At 42.5% G+C, this 14,316-nt stretch overlaps 1 protein-coding gene across 1 annotated transcript in view; it reads right to left on the minus strand.

Annotated features, from left to right (window-relative positions):
- LOC147885478 (inactive protein kinase SELMODRAFT_444075-like) overlaps positions 1-14,316 on the minus strand; it is a 119,743-nt gene that overhangs the window by 69,475 nt on the left and 35,952 nt on the right. The window lies entirely within an intron of this gene.

Genomic DNA, 14,316 nt, shown 5'->3' on the forward strand with positions numbered 1-14,316 from the left:
ATGAGCTTGCAGTTGAGAGCTAGTATGAGCATTTGTAGTTGCAACTAAATTACTACTAGTATCCCTAATCTTTGGAAGATCCCAAGCTAAGTAGACCAAGAGCAAGGCCTTTCACTTTGCAAGAATCCAATCCAAGGGTATGTCTGCATCAATTTGCCAATCAATTACTTCATATAATGAGAGCTACCAAGTGGTCTTTCATGATAGTCAAGAATACTATCATTCTACATGATCGGTTGCCTATCCATCTCTTCCAAAGAGAAGGGAGAAACTCTCCAAAGAGTACTCTTCAAGCTGTCCCAAGCTTTCAAGATAGCAACCCCATGAAATAGAAGGAGGGAGCTCTGAGATGGCTGAGGTGAGGATCCACTTGGTACTATCCATCTGATCTCCATTTGTGGAAGGAGAATAGGACTATATGCATAAGATGAAAAAGTCCTTCTAAGGTTCTTGACCTAGCAAAATTCTACTAACCACCACCTTGCATAATAAGGATCTTCTCTATAAGTATGGATATTATATATCTAGGCGGCCTCCTTCCTGTGTGAGATGTACCAAAGTCTCCCATGCTACCCTAGTTCTAGTGTCTACCAAACCATCTAGTCCACTCCAAAGAAAATTCCTTGTGGGTTTTTGAGATGAGTGGTACAATCCCTAAGAATGGCACCAACAAGAGCAAACAAACCATGTCAGCCCTTATTGAACACCAGAGCTTAGAAGCAAGGTCAAGTTTGGCTAAAATCCAAAAAGGGAAGTTTCCTCTTGATACTCTCCAACACAAGTTCAAATTGCTACAAAGAAGAAACATCTACACCCACCTAGCAGCCCAAGTATCTAACAGAAACACCACTTTGAATCCAAGTAAGACCAAAGTCATCCCTTGGAAGTGGAGTTTTCTTGCCACTAGTCCAACAACCATTGTATTTATTCTAATTGAACTGTGCATCTGCTGCATAATAAGATAAATCCAAGGCTACCTTGAAAGAATCCAAGTTTTGTGAAGTGGCATCCAAATAAACAATAGTATCATCAGCTAGCTTACTATTAAAAGCTCCTCATCTTGTCTCATGGAGATTCTCAGCCCACCAATAATGCCTATCTAATATATATATACATTTCCCATCTCATCCTATCAAGGTTGTAGTTCTTGTGGAGGAGTGATTTTTAGCTTCAGAATGGTAGCTAGACCCTAATCTAGACCACATTCCCTTGGTTAATGAGGATTTGTCTCTATGGAGGTGTCCCATGAAGTATTTGCAATGGGATCTTGGGGAGTGGAAATGGATTGATGTAGGGCACCAAGAGAAGAGCCTCCCCTTCTTTCGTTACGTGGCAGTAATGCCAAAAAGCTTCATCTAGACTTAAGAGGCTAGAGGTCCACTAGAGCTCCTTACTGGGAGAATTTCTATATTTTTACTAACTTGTGGAAATCCTTTCGGAGGAGACTCTTTTTGGCTTTTTATTCATGAAGGTATTGTAGTGAACCAATTGGAGGTCTATGTTCAAGGCAAATCCTATTTGTATTCATTGTCTTTCTATTGAAAAGGCTATTCAACATTGTTTATGGAACTGCAAACAGACGATGATCATTTGGAATGAAATTGCTAGGTTATTGATTTTATGCCTTCTTCTTTCTTCATGACCTGGGATCCAGTAGCTTGGATTTCTCTTTCAGGGCCTTATGAGGGACATGAGTCTTCCTAAGCTATTTCATTTCAATGACATTTTGTTGAGTTATGCTATCTGGGTGTCACATCTCTGGCTCTCCTTACAGACCTGCACATGAATTTATGCATACAGTATGGGAGATTCTTGTGAGCATATTGGCATGCACTACTACACACGCATCCTATTGCGACGTTTACGTACCGACAATTAGCACCCGCTTAGCGTTAATCGTCGGTATAAAAATCGGGTGTCGTAAATCGTCGCTATATAGCGACTTTTAATAAGCGTCGCTATATAGCGACGTTAGTAAAAGTCACTATATAGCGACTTTAAAAGGTCGCTATATAGCGACGTTAGTAAAAGTCGCTATATAGCGACTTTTAAAGGTCGCTATATAGCGACACTGAGACTATATTATAGCGACGTTTTACAGAGAGGTTTTTTTTTTTTTTTTAGCCTTAAAATTTATTTTCTTCCAATGACAAAATTTTTTAAATTTTCATACATGTTTGAGCTCATAGAGAAATAAAAAATGAGAGCATGTACATCAAGCCTTTGAAGCTCATATATTCATGTCCAAGTTTGAGATGAGAAAAATCAAATTAAATAAGAGCATTTACATCAACTGTTTCATCTTGAGCCAGGTCTAAGGCGCCAAGCAAGTCTATCTCTAACTCTATACCGAGTTGATCTCCTATATCATCATCGTACTCTAGCATCGTACGTTCACCTAAAAGTATTTGATCATCTTCTTCAATTAAGCTTAAGTGTGGTGATTGATCTTGACGATTGTTGTCTTCCTCGTCAATATCGTGATCTCCATCCTTCTCCCGTGCGATGTCATTATGCGCATCTTCCTCTTGCCTCATATGGTGATCTACATCTTCTTCGCTAGATTCATCAATTGGATCCGGATTTGGTAGTGGCATCTCCATATCCACATCTCGATCTTCAAAAATCTGCTTACTTCGTGGTGCAACTTGGATCACGTACCACCATCTTGGATCAGAACGATCCGGATGAAAAACCACCTATATTGAAGATGAAAAATCACGTGCCAAATGTCGTCAATTATATATATATCAATGGACTTAAAAAATGAAAGCTTCGACTAATTAAATCATTAGTATGCACCTGCTCACAGTGCTCGGGAAGAACAAAAGTATCACTTTCATCGGTCCAATGTTTGGTGGAGTCTATTGCAAAGAGACCGCTACCATCTTTTCTCACAGTTGCATGGGGACCGTTGTAAGTAGTTCTAAACCATTTTACATCAAGAATGAAAATAGTAAATCGTCTGAAATCAATTTCATAGATGTCGCGTATGGTTCCACAATAATCCAACTGTGAGGAGAGAAGATTGGTATCCGAAGCACTTGCTCGGCTATCTTGTGTGAAGTTAGCCATGACTCCACAATCATACGTGACTCTCTTTGAATCGATGCGTTCTATGCAAAAATGTCGTCCATATGACCATAATGCACTGTACTTTTTGTACTATAAAAGAGCATCATTAAAACAATGAAGATGCACCTATTTTATAGCATATATTGCCACAAATAATTACTTAATTACATCAAGAGATAAGAAACTTACATGCACCATATATCCAGATGATAACTCCCGCTCGTGCTCGTTTATTGTCTCTCCATCACGTTCGGCTTTACATATAGCTAGTTGTAGCCAATCAAGTGACATGTGAGTAGGGAGAAGAGCCAGATCTCGTGGATATGGTTGTGATCGCCTATACATTACTCTGAATCTTGTCCTTGCATTTATTCTTTCTGCTTTGGCCACTTCATATCTCTCAATCCACTTCTGCATCTCAGGGCTATTGAGGATACAAAACTTATTGAATTTCTCCATTTGCTCTTCGCTCATCTTTCTTTCAATCCCTTTTCCTTGGGGGACCTCGCCAATGATGCGATCATCATCCTTGTTGTGCCAAGCTTGCGGCATATCAGGATCCGTGGATGCAAGAAACTCTGTGATATATACTAATGACTCTTGCACAAGCCATCCCTCTGCCATGCTTGCTTCTGGTCTTGCTCTTTGTCTTACAAACCCCTTTAAAGTTTTCATAAATCGCTCGAGAAAAAACATCCATCGATTATGAACGGTACCTGCTATAGCCACCTCATCAACTATGTGCACAAGCAAGTGGACTTGAGTTGTCATAATGCTTGAGGGAAAGTGCTTCTCAAGCAAGCATACGGCTTCGATGGATTCCACCCTAGCCTTCTCGATGCTCGATATAGAGATCTCTTTTTGAGATATCCACCTATTTCACATGTCCATGCATATGTAAGATATTTGAGATATCCACCTATTTCACATGTCCATGAAGAAAATAGATAATGCGAATTGATAGTAAGCATACCTCACAATACCACAGATCTTGAATATAGCATTTCTAACATCTTCTTGTAAGCACCCTTTTATTGTAATTTGAAGAACTATCAAAGCAACAATGAAATCATGTCAACAATATAACATAATAATAATTACGCTAATGCATCACTATTATCGGTACACTAATTCTACTTAGAATACCTGTAAGACCTTGTGCCAATCATGGGACTTGAGGCCACTAAGCTTATTGTCCTTTGAAAATGCTCCTTTCAAGCAACGCATGTACCCTGTCGGTGTTTGAAAAGAGGCAATGTCTGCCTTGATCGCTGCCTCCTCCCTCGTAGAGAGGATCCACGTTGCTTTCGGGAGGACAACTTTTCCTGAAGCATGCACTTGGGGCCACAAACGAGACATCCTATTCATAGCACGCAAGTCTTCTCGCACTCCTCTCGAGTCCTTGGAACCAACCAAGTGTGCCCAAATGGTAGCCCCCACATTCTTAAAGATATGCATGGGATCCAAGAGATGATTGATTTGTAACTGACCCCAATAAGGAAGCTCGTGAAAGATCGATAGCCTCTTCATACCAAGAGGAGGTTCTTCTCCATTCTCCCTCCAAGCTTGAATCCAATCACTTGCTTTCAAATATGATGGTGGTGGATCAAGCTGACCTCCACGTGCGAGATGGTCGAGCGGAAGGTATCGAGCATGACCTTCATAAACATTTTTCCTCATGTGTTTGGAGTAGCGTGCAAGCGATTTCAGAGTGGGTCCACAAACAGGACAAGCATGGTACCCACTTGTAACAAGCCCTGCACGCGTGCATGAATATGTTAGTACAAGACATGCGTGCAAAAGAGAGTAAAAAAAGCATAATCCCTCATTGTACATGTAAAGACATAACCACGTACCTGCGCACTCTCCATATCCTGGGTAGTCATGCATGGTCCACATCAAGATAACCCTGACGGAAATATCATTGGTATGCCTAGGAGCTCTGGAAATATCAAAGACCTGCACTCCTCTCCATAATATCTGTAACTCCTCTATCAAAGGTGCCATGTACACGTCCATGTTTCTTGCCTTGTACTTTCCTGGCACAAGTAGTGCAAGCATGAGGTGTCCCTTTTTTATTGTTAGCCATGGTGGGATATTGTAATTCACCACGACTATGGGCCATGTCGACCAAGATGTCGAGCGTAACCCGAAAGGATTCACGCTGTCCATGGCTAGCCCAAGATGTAAGTTGCGTGGCTCTCTCGCAAAGTCCGGCCACTGATTATCTATGTGCTTCCAAGCCGCACAATCTGCGGGAATCCTCAATGTGTGATCAGTGGACCGATGAGATGCATGCCATGTCATCAACTCCGCTATGGATTTGCATCGAAACATGTGTTGTATTCTTGCAATGATGGGAAAGTGTCTTAAGACCTTTACCGGTATCCTCTCACCCTGCAAGTCATCTCTATATCGTTGTTCCCCACACTTTGGACAACTAGCCAAATCTCCATGCTCACGACGAAAGAGAATACAATCATTACGGCAAGCATGGATGGTATCATAATCCATACCCACCATTGTTAGCATCTTTTTCGCTTCATCTCTTGATGCGGGCATGGTATTTGGTGCAAGCAACATCTTTTGGAGCAACCTATGACAAAGACACTATCCAAATGATGATTCTCAAAACAAACAATATCCAAATAATGAGTCAATCAAATTAATGCAAGGGCTAACCTCATTAAGGCCGAGACACTTGTATCCGACCACCCATACTGTACTTGTAGATTCAAGATTGAGAGACAAGCACGTAGTTTAGACATCCTGGCACCCTCGTACAATTGTGTTGATTGTAACTCTCGCATTTTCACCTCAGACTCTGACATCACGTGTACGTGGGATGTAGTGCCCCTAAAAATGGAATCCATCATGTCGACCATACCCTCGTCGTCATCTAGGAGACTATAGTCTTGTTGAAAGTGAGAAGGTATATGTGTACCCTCGTCACCCTCGTCATCCTGTCATAAGCTCATTCGTGTAAATAGAAGATCTTCTAATTCCGGGTATACAATAAGATTGCGAACTTAAATAGCTTTGACTTACCGATGATCCATCAACATGTGCAACACCAACAGGGGGTACTGGTTCCGGCTCCTCCCCATACATCCGCAAGTGGCACATGATAATACGACGTTGATGTCATACTTCTCGCTTGCAATGAGTGCAATGACAATATAACCTCTCCGTAAGCCACTTCGTGCTCCCAGGCGTTGGCGCATCATCGGATGAGCTTCCACTCGTCCCTTCCATCTACACTTATAAAACCAAAACATAAGCATGAAGAGGAGATGTACACAATTATGAGCATAGCATGTTTAATTTGAGCTTCTCTTGAGGCTATATAAAAAGAATGACATCACTATATAGTAAGGATTGAAACAAAAAATCCTATATAGTAAGGCTATGTAGTAAGAGGAGATATTGATAATTATAGGCATAGCATGTTTGAGTCACAAGAGGCCTCATTAAAAAATAAACAATAAGCGTCGCTATATAGCGACGCTCTGTTCCGTCGCTATATATATATATAGCGACGCTTATTCGTCGCTATATAGCGACGATTTTAATTGAAAGCGTCGCTATATAGCGACGTTTTCAATTAAAAACGTCGCTATATAGCGACGAATAAGCGTCGCTATATAGCGACGCTGTGGGTTAAAACCCGAAACGCCGAAACCCGCGGCGTTTTGCTCAAAGCTTTCCTAATCTCTCAAGTAAGCTCTCCAAAATCTCCTCCCACCTATTTTCACTGACCTCCCATCTATTCCAAGCAACCTCCTACCCTATTTCCCACTCCTCACCCTCCTCCTACCTCTTGTGCACCCTCTCTCTCCTTTTTCCCTCTTTGGTTTCCAGAAAGAAAGTTCTTCAAAAGGTGAGTTTCTTTCAACAATGTAGGTTGTTTGTTTGTTAGCTTTGGTTTTGTGAGTGTTTCTACTTGTATTGCTAAAGTTTTAAACTAGTTTTCATGCTTGATTAGAAAGGATTCAAACAAAAAACGAAATTTCAAGAAAGAAAGAAAGAAACTCACCTCTTCTTTCTGTATTTCTCTTCCTTCTCTTCCTTCTCTTCTCCTCAATCTCCTCCTTTCCTTGTCTCCTCAATCTTCTCTTTCCTTGTCTCCTTTCAAGAAGTTGCTTTTGTGATCTCCTCTTTCCACTAACATCTTATTTGAAAAAATGGGTTGTTTTCTCTCTTTTGTAGGGCCAGTCCACTACACCGAGCGGGACATAGTCTCTCTTTTGTGGGCCCAGTCCACTACACCGAGCGGGACATACTTTTACAGGTAAGTGCTTCCTCTTCTTTCCATTTAAGCTTTTTGTTATTTGCATTGGCCTGCAGCTAGCGCCTTAAGCGCTAGCTGCAGTGATGGGCGTAGGATCCCTCTCTTCCCCCTTCTCTTTTTCTCACTTTCCCCCTTCTCTTTTTTCCCTCTTCTCTTATTCTCTCTTTCCCCCTCTCTCTTTTCCCTTCTCTCTTTCCTTTCCCCCTTATTCTCTATTTCCGCATCCCTCTTATTCTCTTATGCTTATGCTTCTCTCATTCCCCCTTATCTATTTCCCCCTTCTCTCATTCGCATAAGCTTCTCTCATTCTCTTTTTCCGCATGACCATAAGCATGAGCTTATGCTCATTCATGAGCATGAGCTTATGCGTAAGTTTCCGCATAAGCTCCTTCTCTCATTCCGCATAAGCTCCTTCTCTATTTTCGCATGAGCATAAGCATGAGCTTATGCTTATGCTTATGCTTATTCTCTCATTCTCTATTTCCGCATAAGCTTATGCGGAAACTTACGCATAAGCTCATGCTCATGAATGAGCATAAGCATGAGCTTATGCTTATGCTTATGCTTAAGCATAAGCATAAGCATAAGCTCATGCTTATGCTCATTCATGAGCATGAGCTTATGCGTAAGTTTCCGCATAAGCTCCTTCTCTCATTCCGCATAAGCTCCTCCTCTATTTCCGCATGAGCATAAGCATGAGCTTATGCTTATGCTTATGCTTATGCTTATGCATAAGCATAAGCATAAGCTCATGCTTATGCTTATTCATGAGCATGAGCTTATGCGTAAGTTTCCGCAAGAGCTTATGCGGAAATAGAGAATGAGAGAAGCATATGCTTCTCTCATTCTCTTTTTCCGCATAAGCTCCTTCTCTCATTCCGCATAAGCTCCTTCTCTATTTCTGCATGAGCATAAGCATGAGCTTATGCTTATGCTTATGCTTAAGCATAAGCATAAGCATAAGCTCATGCTCATGAATGAGCAAGAGCATGAGCTTATGCGTAAGTTTCCGCATAAGCTTATGCGGAAATAGAGAATGAGAGAAGCTTATGCTTCTCTCATTCTCTTTTTCCGCATAAGCTCCTTCTCTCATTCCGCATAAGCTCCTTCTCTATTTCCGCATGAGCATAAGCATGAGCTTATGCTTATGCTTAAGCAAAAGCGTAAGCATAAGCTCATGCTTATGCTCATTCATGAGCATGAGCTTATGCGGAAGTTTCCGCAAAAGGTTATGCGGAAATAGAGAATGAGAGAAGCATATGCTTCTCTCATTCTCTTTTTCTGCATAAGCTCCTTCTCTCATTCCGCATAAGCTCCTTCTCTATTTCCGCATGAGCATAAGCATGAGCTTATGCTTATGCTTATGCATAAGCATAAGCATACGCTCATGCTTATGCTCATGCATGAGCATGAGCTTATGCGTAAGTTTCCGCAAGAGCTTATGCGGAAATAGAGAATGAGAGAAGCATATGCTTCTCTCATTCTCTTTTTCCGCATAAGCTCCTTCTCTCATTCCGCATAAGCTCCTTCTCTATTTCCGCATGAGCATAAGCATGAGCTTATGCTTATGCTTATGCTTATGCTTATGCATAAGCATAAGCATAAGCTCATGCTTATGCTCATTCATGAGCATGAGCTTATGCGTAAGTTTCCGCAAGAGCTTATGCGGAAATAGAGAATGAGAGAAGCATATGCTTCTCTCATTCTCTTTTTCCGCATAAGCTCCTTCTCTCATTCTGCATAAGCTCCTTCTCTATTTCCGCATGAGCATAAGCATGAGCTTATGCTTATGCTTATGCATAAGCATAAGCATAAGCTCATGCTTATGCTCATTCATGAGCATGAGCTTATGCGTAAGTTTCCGCAAGAGCTTATGCGTAAGTTTCCGCAAGAGCTTATCCGCAAGTTTCCGCAAGTGCTCCTTCTCTTTTTCCGCATAAGCTCCTTCTCTTTTTCCGCATGAGCATAAGCATGAGCTTATGCTTATGCTTATGCATAAGCATAAGCATAAGCTCATGCTTATGCTCATTCTTGAGCATGAGTTTATGCGTAAGTTTCCGCAAGAGCTTATGCGGAAATAGAGAATGAGAGAAGCATATGCTTCTCTCATTCTCTTTTTCCGCATAAGCTCCTTCTCTCATTCCGCATAAGCTCCTTCTCTATTTCCGCATGAGCATAAGCATGAGCTTATGCTTATGCATAAGCATAAGCATAAGCTCATGCTTATGCTCATGCGGAAATAGAGAAGGAGCTTATGCGGAATGAGAGAAGGAGCTTGTCATGAGCTTATGCGCAAGTTTCTGCAAGAGCTTATGCGCAAGTTTCCGCAAGTTTCCGCATGAGCTCCTTCTCTTATTCCGCATAAGCTCCTTCTCTTTTTCCGCATAAGCTCCTTCTCTATTTCCGCATGAGCATAAGCATGAGTTTCTGCAAGTTTCCGCAAGTTTCCGCAAGCATAAGCATAAGCATAAGCATAAGCTCATGCTTATGCTCATGCATGAGCATGAGCTTATGCGCAAGTTTCCGCAAGAGCTTATCCACAAGTTTCCGCAAGTGCTCCTTCTCTTTTTCCGCATAAACTCCTTCTCTTTTTCCGCATAAGCTCCTTCTCTCATTCCGCATAAGCTCCTTCGCAAGTTTCCGCATGAGCATAAGCATGAGCTTATGCTTATGCTTATGCTTATGCTTATGCATAAGCATAAGCATAAGCTCATGCTTATGCTCATTCATGCTTATGCTTATGCTTATGCTTATGCTCATGCTTATGCTCCTTCTCTATTTCCGCATGAGCATAAGCATGAGTTTCCGCGAGTTTCCGCAAGTTTCCGCAAGCATAAGCATAAGCATAAGCATAAGCTCATGCTTATGCTCATGCATGAGCATGAGCTTATGCGCAAGTTTCCGCAAGAGCTTATCCGCAAGTTTCCGCAAGTGCTCCTTCTCTTTTTCCGCATAAGCTCCTTCTCTTTTTCCGCATGAGCATGAGCTTATGCGTAAGTTTCCACAAGAGCTTATGCGGAAATAGAGAATGAGAGAAGCATATGCTTCTCTCATTCTCTTTTTCCGCATAAGCTCCTTCTCTCATTCCGCATAAGCTCCTTCGCAAGTTTCTGCATGAGCATAAGCATGAGCTTATGCTTATGCTTATGCTTATGCTTATGCTTATGCATAAGCATAAGCATAAGCTCATGCTTATGCTCATTCATGCTTATGCTTATGCTTATGCTTATGCTCATGCTTATGCTCCTTCTCTATTTCCGCATGAGCATAAGCATGAGTTTCCGCAAGTTTCCGCAAGTTTCCGCAAGCATAAGCATAAGCATAAGCATAAGCTCATGCTTATGCTCATGCATGAGCATGAGCTTATGCGCAAGTTTCCGCAAGAGCTTATCCGCAAGTTTCCGCAAGTGCTCCTTCTCTTTTTCCGCATAAGCTCCTTCTCTTTTTCCGCATGAGCATAAGCATGAGCTTATGCTTATGCTTATGCATAAGCATAAGCATAAGCTCATGCTTATGCTCATTCATGAGCATGAGCTTATGCGTAAGTTTCCGCAAGAGCTTATGTGGAAATAGAGAATGAGAGAAGCATATGCTTCTCTCATTCTCTTTTTCCGCATAAGCTCCTTCTCTTATTCCGCATGCAAGTTTCCGCAAGTTTCCGCATGAGCTCCTTCTCTTATTCCGCATAAGCTCCTTCTCTTTTTCCGCATAAGCTCCTTCTCTATTTCCGCATGAGCATAAGCATGAGCTTATGCTTATTCATGAGCATGAGCTTATGCGGAAGTTTCCGCAAGAGCTTATGTGGAAATAGAGAATGAGAGAAGCATATGCGGATCTCATTCTCTTTTTCCGCATAAGCTCTTTCTCTTTTTCCGCATAAGCTCTTTCTCTTTCTCTTTTGCGTGAGCATATGCGGAAATAGAGAATGAGAGAAGCTTATGCTTCTCTCCTCCTCTATTTTCGCATATGCGGAAACATGAGCATAAGCTCATGCTCACCCATGAGCATAAGCATAAGCTCATGCGGAAAAAGAGAAGGAGCTTATGCAGAAATAGAGAATGAGAGATGCTTCTCTCCTTCTCTTTTTCTGCATAAGCTCCTTCTCTTTTTCCGCATGAGCATAAGCATGAGGAAACTCATCCTTCTCATGCTTATGCTCATGCATGTGCATGAGCTTATGCTTAAGTTTCCGCATAAGCTCATGCTTATGCGTGAGCTTATGCGGAAATAGAGAATGAGAGAAGCATAAGCTCATTCTCTATTTCTGCATAAGCTCATTCTCTATTTCCCACTCTATTTCCCCCTTCTCTCATTTCCCCCTTCTCTCATTCTCTATTTTCCCTCATCTCTTTCCCTTTCTCTCATTCTCTATTTCCTCATTCTCATTCTTTTCTTTCCTTTACATCTTCTTTCCCTCTTATCTTTCCCTCTTCTTTCCCTCTTTCCTTTCCCTCTTCTTTCCTTTCCCTCTTCTTTCTTCTTGCCTATGCCTATGCCTATGAGAATGCTCATGTTTGTTTATTTGTTTTCTGTTTTCGTGTTTGTGTCTATGTTAGACATGGGATCACGTCGCTCATCGGACGAGTACGGACAGCCTCGCAGGAGGAGAGCTCACGATCTATATGCTCCAGAGGACTTTGATTCCTCTCAGGCGACTACCCCGAGGACTACCCCTGGTCCGACTCCTCTCGGTCCTAGCACTGTGACTACCCCTGGTCCGACCCCTCTTCCACGTAGCACTGCGACTACCCCTCAGGGGACTCCTTTGCTAGCCGCGCATGGCTTTGTTGGGACTCCCGACGAGTTTGTAGCGCAGATGAGCGATGAGGAGGCAGCGAGATTCTTCTCTCTGCTCTCTCAGAGGACCTCCGCAATTCCTTCCCCTACACCGACGGGTGGACGTACAGCCCAGCCATCCCCTCGCGCCCCTTCGACCGCGGGATCATCACCTGCGCATGCCTCCTGCAAGGAAAGGAAGAGTAGGATGGGCGGCTCATGTTGTGCTGACTGAGGAGATGTAGACGAGTCAGCACACTCACGCTCCTTTAGGTCTCCACTTGGTCCGGAGACACAGTATCAGTCAGGTCCCTTTCCCTCTCCTACTCCCACAGCTACTCCTCGATCCGGAAGTGGTCGCGCAGCTTCCACTCCTTCAGACTCTGCTACCGTCAGTCCCCCTTACTCATCAGGGGATCTCTCCTATCAAATCACATCTGTCGGAGAGATAATAGAAGACAAAAAGGGCAAAGCAGTGATGGTCGCCATGAGGCGGTTGATGAGTCATCACTTCAAGAGCGGCATAAATATCGATTGGCGGTATCAAGATGGCCAAAAGAATCAGGCGGTGATAGATGAGTTAAAACAAAGATTTCCTAATCCGCCAAATGTGGAGTTTAATAACAGTTATATGCTCGAGCGCATGGGTTTGGTCCTAAAGCATCGCAGATCAACCATGCGTACTTCCATTACAAAGGGGTTGTCTAAACCCAGCTGGGCAGACAAAGCTGATTGGAAGTACTTCAAGAAGCAACATAGGGACCATCTTGAAATGTTCGAGGGTCAGAGGAGGGCTGCGAAGAGACGGCTGGATGTCGTAGGTACTTCGCACTTTGGTGCAGGTGGACGGTATGCGTTCGAGGCAACCGTGGTAAGTTTACTTCTTTCCATTTAATGTATTGTTCTATTTGTTTTACTTACATATTACATGCACTTTAGCTAACTCTAACTCTCGTAAATTGGATCCACAGCAAGCTACGATGGGTCGTCTTCCTACGGATGTAGAGACGCGGCGCGCATTTCGGATAGGAACCAAGCCGTGGTTCATTGAGCAAGAGGCAATGGGAGCGACAGTCGATTGGGCTGAGGTGGCTGCTCGCACGGTATAAGTTTACTCCTGCTTGTAATCTCACTTTTTAATTTAAGTTCCAATCTAATTTTTGATTTATATGGTTCACTCTCAGGGTCAAATCTCAAGCGTCCCATCATCAGAGACGAGCGATCAACAGGGGCAAGGATCGGACGCAGGTGCCGATGACGAAGGAGAAGACGCAGGTGTCGGGGACGAGGGAGAAGATGCAGGTGCCGAGGACCAGGGTCGAACAGCCCAACAAGACGATTCGGATTCGGATTCAGATTAGTAGTGGTAGTAGCATTTTTCATATCCGCTCGTTAGAGCCATTTAGTATCGCCCTTTCACAGGGTAATTTTGTTTCAAACACAGTTGTATATGTATATGCATTTCTTCCTCATCGTTCACAAGAACAATTTTGTATCACCCTGCAAGCAAGGGAAATTTTGTTATAAAAAACTTTCTTTTGTAATTACAAAAAAAAAAAAAGGGTTAGTGGGGCTAAACAGGGCCAAAATGAAGCCCTGTTTAGCCCCACTAACCATTTTTTTTACCTTCTGTTAATCGTCGCTATATAGTGACGTTTACCAGTGTCGCTATATAGCGACGATTAACAGAGTCGCTATATAGTGACGTTTTTATCGTCGCTATATAGCGACAATGTAAACGTTGCTATATAGCGACGATTAACAGCGTCGCTATATAGCGACGGTTTATAGCGACGCTCCTTTTCCGACGATTTTAACGACTTTTATAGCGACCTTTGCGCTCGTGAAAAAAAAAAAATTTTAATGTAAAAAGCGTCGGTATTTCCGTCGGAAAATGGCCTATGCCTTGTAGTGATGGCATACTTAGAAATCCAAATGCAAAGAGGCCTTATATGGTACTGAGGTCCATCCTGCACATACAATGGCCAATATTTGGACAGATATTTTACATAATGGCAATTATGGTTAGCGCTTGGAGGATTTATTTGTTTTCTGAGCCTTCCATCAATGAGTTCCTAAATGGTCTCTTTTCACAGTAATTGTATACTTTTGGCTTTTTTGTATAGTCTTCTATTTGCCAGGATGTACTAGTATTCCCTTTTGTATTCTATGAA

This window comes from Dipteris shenzhenensis, chromosome 25 (assembly GCF_047967505.1).
Source record: "Dipteris shenzhenensis isolate YYH24624 ecotype China chromosome 25, Dip_SZ_1.0, whole genome shotgun sequence".
Taxonomy (NCBI): Eukaryota; Viridiplantae; Streptophyta; class Polypodiopsida; order Gleicheniales; family Dipteridaceae; genus Dipteris; species Dipteris shenzhenensis.